The sequence below is a fragment of the Microcaecilia unicolor genome, chromosome 3 (genome assembly GCF_901765095.1).
Source record: "Microcaecilia unicolor chromosome 3, aMicUni1.1, whole genome shotgun sequence".
In the NCBI taxonomy this organism is placed as follows: Eukaryota; Metazoa; Chordata; class Amphibia; order Gymnophiona; family Siphonopidae; genus Microcaecilia; species Microcaecilia unicolor.
Window position 1 is genome coordinate 102,922,661 of NC_044033.1, and position 12,023 is coordinate 102,934,683.

The 12,023-nt window shown below is 44.3% G+C and overlaps 1 protein-coding gene across 2 annotated transcripts in view; it reads right to left on the bottom strand.

Annotated features, from left to right (window-relative positions):
• XRN2 (5'-3' exoribonuclease 2) overlaps positions 1–12,023 on the bottom strand; it is a 363,942-nt gene that overhangs the window by 197,317 nt on the left and 154,602 nt on the right. The gene's annotated exons all lie outside the window — the stretch shown is intronic.

Genomic DNA, 12,023 nt, shown 5'->3' on the forward strand with positions numbered 1-12,023 from the left:
GTACAGGAGTTAAAAAAAACAACAACAACAACAAAAAAACACTTCTTCCTCCTATCTCCTTAGATCAGGTGTGGTTTTTTTGGATGTAACTAAAAAAATTCCAGAAACTGACCTGTTGCTTCTGACTGTTGCCTAACATCTGAAGAGCAGTATATGCAGCAGCCAACTACAGTAAACAACCTTTGGTAATCTTACCATCTGGCACATCCAACAGACCACCTGATGACATCACTGTGCTGCCGTTAAGAAATGCGCAGCTTCTCTTCCAGTTGTCCGGCTTCACACGCTGCAAGGAAGCCATATTTGATCTGATACTGTGCTTCTCTGCAAGGGAACCGTGCTTTGTAGCTGATACTCCTTAATGCACCCCTCTCATTGCCATTAAGAAACGCGTGGCTTCTCTTCTCTTCTCTTAAAGAAGTTTTTAAGCTGAGATCTTGATTTTATAGCATGGCAGCGCTTTTTGGCCAGTGAAAAGAGGAAAAAAAGTTGTTTTGTCTATAGAGCAGAAACTATGGCAGAAAGTGCTAAAGAAAGTCAGCATTAAAGATGAACTTGCTTTTTCTGCCAGGGAACTACTTTGATCTGAGACTGTGCTTTTGCAGACATTTTTTGACCTGACCTGCTGCACTATGTGACCAGAGAGCCTGCTTTTCCTGCCAGGGAACCACTTTTGATCCGAGACCGTGCTTTTGCAGCAAGCGAACCATGGTAAGATTCTTGTGCACAATGAGTTTTATGCAGTACATTAGTCTATGAACACCCATTCCTGTTTATTTATAGCACTTTCTTTATTCTTACTCTCATTTTTAGACCTGGAGAGTTTCTAGTTTCACTTCTGCTGTATTGATTTTTGCTTCAAACTGTTAATGACAGGAGAAGACAAAACAGTGAGCTCTGCTCTGTTCACACTGCCTGCTGTAGAAGACAACTCTAGTGAAGCTGAACATGCAGTAGGTAAATATCGCTCGGTTCTGTATGTCTGTTCAAATTGCTGTACTGTCTACTGCGTTGTACTTTATTTGTGCTCAAATTGCCTACTGTACAATGCTTTTCATTTTTTTCATTACTGATTAGTGTTAATAAACAATACTTTTAAAGATTCCTTTTGCCTGTTCTTTATGCATAAAGTATGTTTTCTAGGCATTTTTTTAAGGGGTTACAATTATTTTCCTTATAATCTGACTTTTCACTTATTTGACAATCTGTCCTGTTTACGTCGGATAATCGAGACTGTACTGTATCTCAGGCTCCACGCTGCAACATCACCAGGCTGCTGCCAACAACCACAACTTAGCAGGAAAGGGAGGTAGGGTGCCACAAAGTAGTGGTACACTCTTTTAGGTGCTGCCACTGCCTACAGCAAACCCTTGAAGTGGTCACAAACAGCAAAATCTACCACCACTCTGCTTCAGCTGACAGAATGACTGACTGTCTCTCATCAAATAATGAATGCAGAGGTTCTAGGGACTTTGCTGTGAGACTGCTGAAACAATTTGTAATTAATGACTAATAAAGGCACTTAAAAATCCTGAAGAAAATTTGAGTTAAGCTTTCTGGAATTAAATCAATTGAAAAATACAACTAGGAAGTACTTTTTGTGCTGTGAAAGTATTAATGAACATCTTTTCAAGTATTCTGCAAAATATCCGACTAAAAAAAAAAATAAACAACTAGATGTACAACTTGCAAAATACCTAGGATCAAAAGTTCCGTTTGTGGAGGATAACTTTATAACAGGTCACCTATATATGAAAGCCAACCAGGCATCTATTTCCAGCTATGTCTCTTTATAAAATATTAGGGCCAAGGCAGAAGAAATTGTGGTTAGATTGTGCTCCGGAGCTGGCATAAACATTTATAAATGCATTTAAATCATGACTCTGCTCAAACCCTGCCCTTAAAGAAGCCTACATGCAGGTCACATAAAACAATGTGAATTCTTGTCATCATACATACTTTTTATTTATTTGCAAGGTTTTGATATACCACAGATAGACCCAGTACAGACAGCTAAGTGGTTTACAACAACAAAAGTTAAAGGCAGCTGATGGTGGGGAGTGGAAAGAGTAGGCAGCAGACATGGGAGTGGTAGGAAGGGACAATGGACAGGGAAAAATGGGGAGAGGATCAGCAGGACAAGGGAGGGCTAGGCAGACAAGAAATTAGAGGATGAAGAAAAAAGTAAGTCTTTAAGCATAGCTTTGAAGAATTTAAGGGTAACAGGAGATCTAAGAGAAGAAGGGAAGGAATTCCAGAGTTTGGGACCAAGGTAGCTGAAGACAGGAGACGTAACCTTTATAAAAGGCCTTTATGAACAAAAAATGTTTTATAAAATTACCCACCTACAGAGGATATAAATCTTATAAATAGCACAAAGCCCCAAAAGGCACCTATTATAAGCCTATTTTATGAAGGCAAAATAGGTGCCTATACAGCTTATTTTCAAAGGAGAAGGGAGGCCATCTTCCGACATAAATCGGGAGATGGGCGCCCTTCTCCTAAGGACGGCCAAATTGGCATAATCGAAAGCCGATTTTGGCCGTCCTCAACTGCTTTCCGTCACAGGGATGGCCAAAGTTCAAGGGGGCGTGTCGGTAGTGTACCGAAGGCAGGGCGGGGCGTGGTTAACAGATGGGCGTCCTCGGCCGATAATGGAAAAAAGAAGGGTGCCCCTGACGAGCATTTGGCAGATTTTACTTGGTCCCTTTTTGTTCACGACCAAGCCTCGAAAAGGTGTCCGAACTGACCAGATGACCACCGGAGGGAATGGGGGATCACATCCCCTTACTCCCCCAGTGGTAACCAACCCCCTCCCACCCAAAAAAACTAATTAAAAAACATTTTTTGCCAGCCTCTATGCCAGCCTCAAATGTCATACCCAGCTCTATCACAGCAGTATGCGAGTCCCTGGAGCAGTTTTTAGTGGGTACTGCAGTGCACTTCAGGCAGGCAGACCCAGGCCCATCCCCCCCTACCTGTTACACTTGTGGTGGTAAATGGGAGCCCTCCAAAACCCACCGTACCCACATCTAGGTGCCCCCCCCCGTTACCCTTTAAGGGCTATGGTAGTGTTGTACAGTTGTGGGTAGTGGGTTTTGTGGGGGCTCAGCACCTAAGGTAAGGGAGCTATGCACCTGGGATCAATTTGTGAAGTCCACTGCAGTGCCCCCTAAGGTGCCCGGCTGGTGTCCTGGCATGTGAGAGGGGACCAGTGCATTATGAATGCTGGTTCCTCCCATAACCAAATGGCTTGGATTTGGCCGTTTTTGAGATGGCCGTCCTCGGTTTCCATTATACGCGAAAACCGAGGTTGGCCATCTCAACATTTCGGTCGACCTAAATGTTGAGATTTGGCCGTCCCCGACTGTATTATCGAAACAAAAGATAGACGCCCATCTTGTTTCGATAATACGGGATGCCCCGCCCCTTCGCCAGGGCACCCTTAAAGATGGGCGCCCAGTTCGATTATGCCTCTCCATGTGTCTTTACATAGCAACATATTAACTGATGGCAGATAAAGACCAGAACGGTCCCATCCAGTCTGCCCAACAATCACATTCATTCTCAATTCTAGATTAAATCATGACAATAACGATATTCAAAGCCCAAATGATGTACAAAGAAAGATATATAAAGTAACTAGCTGTCCCCGCTGGTATTGCTCAGTGATAGGTTAGTACTTTGTAACTGAGAAAAGCAAGGTTTATTTGTGTGTAATAACACTGTGTAAGTATGTATTTTTAACTCATTTATGATGATGTTACATTTTGTTTGATGTCTTTAATGCGAGCAATGAAACAATGAACAGGTATAGATATATGTATATAGATATATTTTTATTTGTACAAACAGAAATAGAACACACAGGAGTAGATAAATATTAAATATGTTTAATATAATTTGTAATAAGTTCTCATTCGAGCGCATTTTGATAGACATATTTTGTTTTTCAGTTTGGAACATAAAAGTATAAAGACTTATTTGATCCAACTCGTGAACAGGTGACATAAAATTAGCCACAAATGCATTTCTCTTCAACAAAAACTAGCAACCTTTCAGTTTGTCTAAAAATAGAAGAAACACTGTGCTGAGTCAGAACAAGATCCACTGAACCTAGCGTTCTGTCTCCAACAGTGACCAATCTCCAACCTTCCTTTTTTCTCCAAAATTCTCGAGAAGGTAGTCCTCTCTCAACTTGACAACTTCCTCAAACACGCCAATGCCCTTCACCCATACCAATCTGGCTTCTGCCGCCATAACAGCAGAAAGATTCTGTTGGTTACCCTTAATGACTCCATATGTTCCTCTCTTGACCGGCGCTAATCCGTCGTTGTCATCTCTCTTAATCTCTCTTCTGCATTTGATATATTTGACAACCCCCTTCTACTCTCTTGACTCCATTTCCTTGGCATTCATGGTACTGTTCTCTCTTGGTTTTCTATCTCTCCGATTGTACCTTTCAGCTTACTCATAATGATTCTCTTTCCCCAGTTACTCAGTACAGTCTGGTGTCTCCCAGGGCTCCATCCTTACACCTGCTATGTTCAACATATTTCTTTCAACCCTCTTCACCCTTATTCAAGAACAGGGATGCACACCATTTAGTTATGCACACGATATTCAGATTCTCTGTTGTGTCTCTGACCCCACCTCTGCCCTATTTACCCTTAACACCTGCCTCTCCCAGGTCTCCACCTGGCTCAAAGAGAATCATTTTTTCTTCAATACCTCAAAATGAGAAGTAATTGTCTTCTCCTGGCCTCACTCCCCTTTGCCTTCTTGCCCTATTCTTGATGATCGTCCTCTTCCATTCCGTGATAGTCAAAATCCTCAGTGTAACCTTTGACTCTCAATTATCCTTCAAGTCTTAGATTGACACTTGTCCAGTCCACTTTTTACAGGCAGAACGTGTTTTATAAAATTACTGCTAAGAAACACAATTTATAGTAAAGTTTAAATATGTAAACAATGAGGAGAAGGCAGCACAAATTTACAGGTCTATAAAGTTAAAGGCTTATAATCAGATAACCATGAAGGGATACAATCACTCTTGGATCAAGGTTAAGATTCCAATCGAGAAAAGGGAAATGTTCGGTTTAAAAAAATGCATTTCTCTTCAACAAAAACTAGCAACCTTTCAGTTTGTCTAAAAATAGAAGAAACACTGTGCTGAGTCAGAACAAGATCTACTGAACCTAGCGTTCTGTCTCCAACAGTGACCAATCCAGGTCCCAAGAATCTGGCAGATCTCAAAAAGTATATCTATTTCTTATTACTCATTTCCATTTTATGGACTTTTTCTTCAGAAACCTGTCCAAACCTCTTTTGAACTAACCATTTAGTCCTACTTTGTTTCAGGTCTTTTAGTCAGTTTGCAATGCACAAAAGGGCATTGCCCATTATCTCATGACTCTCATCTCCTAATGAGTATTTCATGAGGAACTCTGTCAAACACCTTCTGAAAATTCACATACACTAAGAGCAGAATTTTAGAAAGGATGTTCAACTCAGAATATGGACGTCCAAGTCTGTACATCTAAATTACATGAAAATGGACGTCCAAGTTCTGGGTATGTCCAGCATGAGTCTCCATTTTACAAAATGAAACATCCAAACTATGAACGGAACAAAAGAAGGAACATGGATGTCTGTGTGACTAATGGTTTCAGCATCCTGCTTAGATCCAAGGCAGAAATCTAGAAGTTACTTCAATTTTTTGAAAAAAAAAAAAAAAAAAATTATTGTGAGCTCTCCAGGGACAGGAAACCATCTACAGTGACTTCTCTTACATCATTTAGCAGAGAACTACTCAAATGGGGCACCTTTCTTTAACCTGAATGTGCAAAATACCAGTAAAACACAAATAAAACATGCATAAAATATATTTGTATACAATAGAAGCAGTAAATGCAAAGTAATCTCATGCATATTGTGAGGAGGCACAGGAGGGAGCTTGGGGAAAAGGCAAGACTACCCGACCCTGTCAGAGGAATCTTCACTACAAGTCCCAGAATCCCCGGGGCCAGGTGGATCAGCTCCCTGAGGGGTAGGGACAGCTGAAGGCTAGAGAAAGGAAGGGGGACTTCAACTCCCAGAAACCCTGGCGGGGGCAGAAGCCTTCTGGGAAGCGGCAGGAAGACTACTCATCCCAGGGGGCCGAGGGGGGGGGGAGGATTGGTGGATGGATACTGATCAAGGAGAGGGCAGACAGTTGGAGAGGAGGGGAGGATTTAATGGAATGGGAATCAGAGAGCAAGCCAGAGGAGGAGGGTGTGGAGTTTATGGATATCTCTGCGCTAACACGGACAGAGGGAAAAGGCAAATTGAAAGGCTTTGTAACTGCATTGTTCTCACAACTCAGGAAGCCCTGGAAGAGGTTTTTACAGGCTGTACAAGCATGAGAGCAAAAAGAGAGAGAGAGATGCTTCTTGCTGGGCAGACAGGCAACCCTTCCCTGAGCAACAGAAGGGACAGGGAAGGAGTGTGAAGAGGCAGTTTGTTTCTATACTGTGAATTGATGCCCTGTTTTGAAGCAGCCATTAAAGCTTTGAAAGGAAAAGAAACTGTGAGTCGCTTGATGCTGTAAACCATAAGGGTTTTTTTCCTCTGGCTGGACTGGAAGGGAAGGGGGACCATCTAACACCCCCCCCCCCCGGAAAAGGAAAGAGAGCAGGCGTGCAGCCCCCAAAGTGTCGGGGGGGGGGGGGGGGGTGACAATATTCATTGTGGAAATCTTCAAAACCTGACTGGATTGTGGCCCTTGAAGACCATGTTTGCCCACCCCTGGTCTATAGTTTCCCAGATTATTCAAGAACCCCCTTTTTTAAAATTTATGTTACACTGCACCCCTCCCTCAATCCTCAAGTATCATGGCTGTTTTATAGGTTACTAGTAGCAGATGAGTGATTTCATATTTGAGCTATTTCAAGATTCTGAGTTGAGTACCATCTGATAGAAACATGACAGCAGATAAGGGCCAAGTGGCCTATACAGTCTGCCCATCCTCAGTAACCACTAACTCCTCCTTTTTCTAAGGGATCCCACATGCCTGTCCCACACTTTTTCAAACTCTGACACAGTCTTTGTCTACACCACCTCCACTGAGAGGCTATTCTACGCGTCCTTATATGTTTTATGACGGAGACCACTTACCAATTCTGTAGCTACCTTCTGGACCAATTCCATCCTGTTTATATCTTTCTGTAGGTGTGGTCTCCAGAACTGCACACAGTATTCTAAATGGGGCCTCACCAGAGACTTATACAAGGGCACTATCACTTGTTTCTTTCCTGCTGGTCATCCCTCTCCTTATGCGACCAAGTATCCTTCTGGCTTTGACAGTCGCCCTATCTACCTGCTTGGTCATTTTAAGGTCATCAGACACAATCATTCCCAAATCTCGTTCTTCTTCTGTACCCAGAAGCACTTCACCTCCTATACTGTACCTTTCCCTTGGATTCTAGTAACTCAAGTGAATGACCCTGCATTTCTTAGCTTTACATTTTAGTTGCCAATTATCAGATCATTCTTCAAGCTTCGCTAGATCCTTCCTCATGCTAACCACACCTTCCGGAGTGTCCACACTATTACAAAGTTTGGTATCATTTGCAAAGAGGGCACTCAATTTATTTATCAGTTGCCTGTTGTAAGGGGGCAGGAAAAGGTTGGACCAAAAGAATACGGAAACAGGGGCTCAAGCAGGTAGGTTACAGAAAGAGAAAGTTTCAGTATCAAGTTCCCAGTACACCGAGGGTTCACCCCCTAAAAGCAAAGAGACCAGCCCAAGTATTGAAGGGGGGGGGGGGGAACTACCAGTCCCAAGAACACTTTCTTCCTAGACAAGTCACACAGGAGCTGGGAGGCGGGGATTGGGAAATGATTTCTGATGGAAGTGATGAGGAACAGGTGGGAGAGCCAGGGGAGGAGGGGACTGGGGATTATGATAAAATGGAGGTAGCTGAGGAGCTGGGGAAGAAGGTATGGAGATTGCAGCTCTGGCTCAAACTAAAGAGAATGCAGTGAGAGGTTTCCTGGCGGCCACGCTGAGCCAGTTGTGGAAGACTGGAGAAAGAAGATTGAGGCAATGTGGAAAAACTCTGTGGGAAAGATGTGCTGGGTAATTTGCCTCAGAAAACAGAAAGGGGTGTTGCAGAGTTTAAGCACCGGAGTAGAAGAAATGAAAGAGATGTTTGTTTGATGAACTGTGACTATGTGAAGAAATATATTGATGTTGTAAAGGTGTGGAAACACATTAACTACTGAGAGTTTTGGACGCAGTGTCTGAAAAGGAAAGGCACAGTAAAGCTTCCTCCAGCTGTGTGCAGGACTGAGGTGAGAAAGACGTTCCACTATGAAGCTGTAAGCAGTACCCATATGGATTGACTAAATAAACTTCCATTTATAAGAAGTCTTGCAGTTGGTGTGCATTTGTGGAGGGGATAGTCGTGAAGATAGAAAGAGCAGCGGTGCTCGCAGTAAGGACTGGAGCTGAAGAAAGAGTTAAGCAAGGACCGGAGTGTGGCAGATCCGTCCAGTTGGCAGTGCATCTGAGGAAGCTAAGCAGGGCTGACCTAGGCCAGACCTTGGATGAGGGACCGGCTGACAGTGTGTGGAACTGTGTCAAAGGCTTTGCTAAAATCCAAGTACACCACATCTAGTGCTCCTCCCACGTCCAACTGTTTGGTTACCCAGTCAAACAAATCAATCAGATCTGACATGACCTGCCTCTAGTGAAGTCATGCTGCCTCAGGTCCTGCAGTCCATTCGATTCAAGAAACCTCACAATCCTCCGCTTTACAAGCATTTCCATTAGTTTACTCACTACAGAGGTCAGACTGATGTGAACGAGTGAGCTGGGGTTGAGCCTGAACAACTCCAGCAATAGGCATTATTACTGACAGTAATAGGCACTCCTCCTTGGTTTGTCAAAAGTCCTCCTAGCTTAGGAGGTAGAAGCAGAAGGCGCCTTGCAGAAGAGAGATGATATCAGTTTGTTTTTTTGATTTGGTCAGCGACCTCCTCGACCTGCTCTCCAAAAGGTTATCCCCCCGGCATGGCACATCTGCCAACCTCTGCTGAGCAGAATGTTCCAAGTCAGAAACGTGTAGCCAAGGGAGTCTGCACATTACTTTGAGCAGAGATCATGGATGCTACATCAAAAGTGTTGTAAGTGCACCTGACCAAGAACTTTCAACACGCCTTGTGCTGCTTGACCAACTGGCAAAGTGACTCAGCCTGCCCCAACAACTTGCACACCGAGTTTTGCAAGTGTATGCTCATAAAGAGATGGTATGACTGTATTCAGGAGATGAGAATTGAAGCCTGGTACAACTTCCTCCCAGTAGAATCCAAGGTTCTAGCTTCTCTACCAGGGGGTGCTGAGGCATAGTCCCTGGAACTCCTGGCTGATTCCACCACCATAGAATTGTGAGACAACTGAGACTTATCAAAACCAGGTGCACTGTGGATCCGATACTGGGTGTCAATCTTCTTGGGCATGGCCAGGACCGACAAAGAGAACTTCCAGATCCTAACGAGGACTTCTTGGAGCACTTCATGGACAGGGACAGTCACAGTCTCCCTAGGAGGAGACGTGTAAAACAGGACCTCGAGCATCATGGCCCTGGGCTTCTCCTCCACTTCCAAAGGAAATGGAATGGCATCAGCCATTTCCTTAAAAAAAGAAGGGAATAAAAGGCTCTCAGGAGGAGACTTTCTCCTTTCAGGTGGAGGGAAGGGTTCAGAGGGAATTCCATATGACTCATCCAAGGAAAAGTACCTTGGATCCTCCTATGAATCCCAAGAGTACTCCTCTTCGGTGTCAGACAATACCACCTGATTTTTTTTTGTTACATTAGTACCCCGCGCTTTCCCACTCATGGCAGGCTCAATGCGGCTTACAAGGGGCAATGGAGGGTTAAGTGACTTGCCCAGAGTCACAAGGAGCTGCCTGTGCCTGAAGTGGGAATCTAACTCAGTTCCTCAGTTCCCCAGGACCAAAGTCCACCACCCTAACCACTAATTTACTCCTCCACTCTAAACCGAACTTGCCTCGACCATGGAAGAACCACGCCCTCAAGAACGGAGTCGAGAAGTTGGTTCCCGCCTCAACTCCAGCAAAGCTTCCTCCACCGACACTGAGGGAGTGCAATGCAGGGACGAAACGGTAGATAGGGTAGGCGTAAGCACCCCTGATGCCGATGCACACAGTTGCATTAGGCCATCCAGCAGCTCAGGGAGAAAGGCCCAGATGCGCTCATCGAGGGCAAACACTGGGAAAAGTTGGGGTGCCGATTCAGGCACAGGTTGCAGAGCTGCCTTGGTCGATGTGGGAGCTGGGTGTTGGCTGCTGGGAGACTGATGCATAGGTATCTCCTGTATGGAGGGGGAGCGGTCCCTCCCGGTGCCAACGCTTCTCAGGTGCTGAAACCTTTGATGCCCCGTAGCTCTCGGCACCATGTGTTGAGGTCGATCGATGACAATGCTTCTTGACCTTTGCCTGAAGAGTGTCACCAAGGCTTCTTGGTGCCGATGAGGACAAAGTGGAATCCACAAGTCGCCTTGGGGTGAGGTCTGATGATGGAGAGACCCAGGGGACCTGCACAGCAGGAGGCCTCGAGAAGGGAGGAGACACTCCCCAGTGTCTAAGGGTCTAGCAGCAGCCATGCTTACCGACGCTCCTGATGCTGGTGTGATGCTCAATGTCAATGCCAACACCTCCAACTTCGATGCCAATGCCAACAAAATCCTCTCTCGTTTAGCCACTCTGGAAACCTGGGTCCTCTTCTTCTTCATGCGAAGACAGAGAACACAGTTAGTGGGGCTATGATCGGGCAAAACACTGAAGACATCAAGAATGGGTGTCCTTCCGAGAGATCATCCGACTGCACCGGGTATAGCGTTTAAGCGACCAGGAACCTTAGTGGAAAAACTTCCTCGGCTAAATTATTTCAAACTTTGTTTTATTAATTATAGTCAAAGAGTCATGTAGATATATTACACACGACAATATCGTTTCTGTTTCTCCACTCTTGTCGAGTCCTGATATGTTCTACTATTACAAGTCTACTTCTATCTTATCTACGCTGCAAATTCCTAATACATAAAATTCTATCCTGTGACTATGGTAATTCCTCAGCTAAATTAAATGAAATGATGGTGCCTGAAAAAGGGATAAGGCATGCAAAAAAAAAAAAAAAAAACGAAGGAAAAATTCCAGGCCAGTCAAAACCTAAAAGTGGCTGAACAATGATGATGAAGATGAAAGGAAACTTAAAACCAGGCAAAATAAACTAAAAATATATGGGAAAGACAAAAAAACAAGGGAGTTTCAGAACTGGGAACACAATTTGAGGATGAAAAAAAAATCTCCGAAAGGCATGAAAAAAGTTCTTTAGGACTGAACGTTGTGAGGAGAGGGTAAAAACACACGCCCTCTCCTCACCATGGTAGAAAAAGAACTGAGGAGACTGCATTCTCGTGGCAAGCGGGAAGGAATTCACTCATGAGTGGTGGAGCGTGTCTCATGCTCCACAAAGCTCGTCTTAAGTTCCAGACTGGGCAATGCGGGTCGGTCTCACCCACTTGTGAGAATAAGCAAGTCTGCTAGTTCTCGGAGAATTGAAGACAGAACAGCTCTCTCATAGGTGGTAGTCATGGCTGAGGGATGAACCTGGAATCTATTGGGTTCTCCTTGCATAGGTTTTAATCCTGCTGACTATGGAGGGTCTAGTTCTTCAATGGAGGTGTAGCTAATAGTTATTGTAGCGGGCTGAGAACCTGGGGAACTGGGTTCAATTCCCACTGCAGCTCCTTGTGACCTTGGGCAAGTCACTTAGTTCACCATTGCCCAAGGTAAAAAAAATAAATAAATCCCAGACTATGAGCTTACGAGGGACACAGAAAGTACCTGCATATAATAAAAATGTGAACTGCTTTGGTTGTACCACAGAAAGGCAGTATATCAAATCAACTACCCTACATTACAATGATCCCCTCGGGCCATTCAGCTTTGTTTTTTG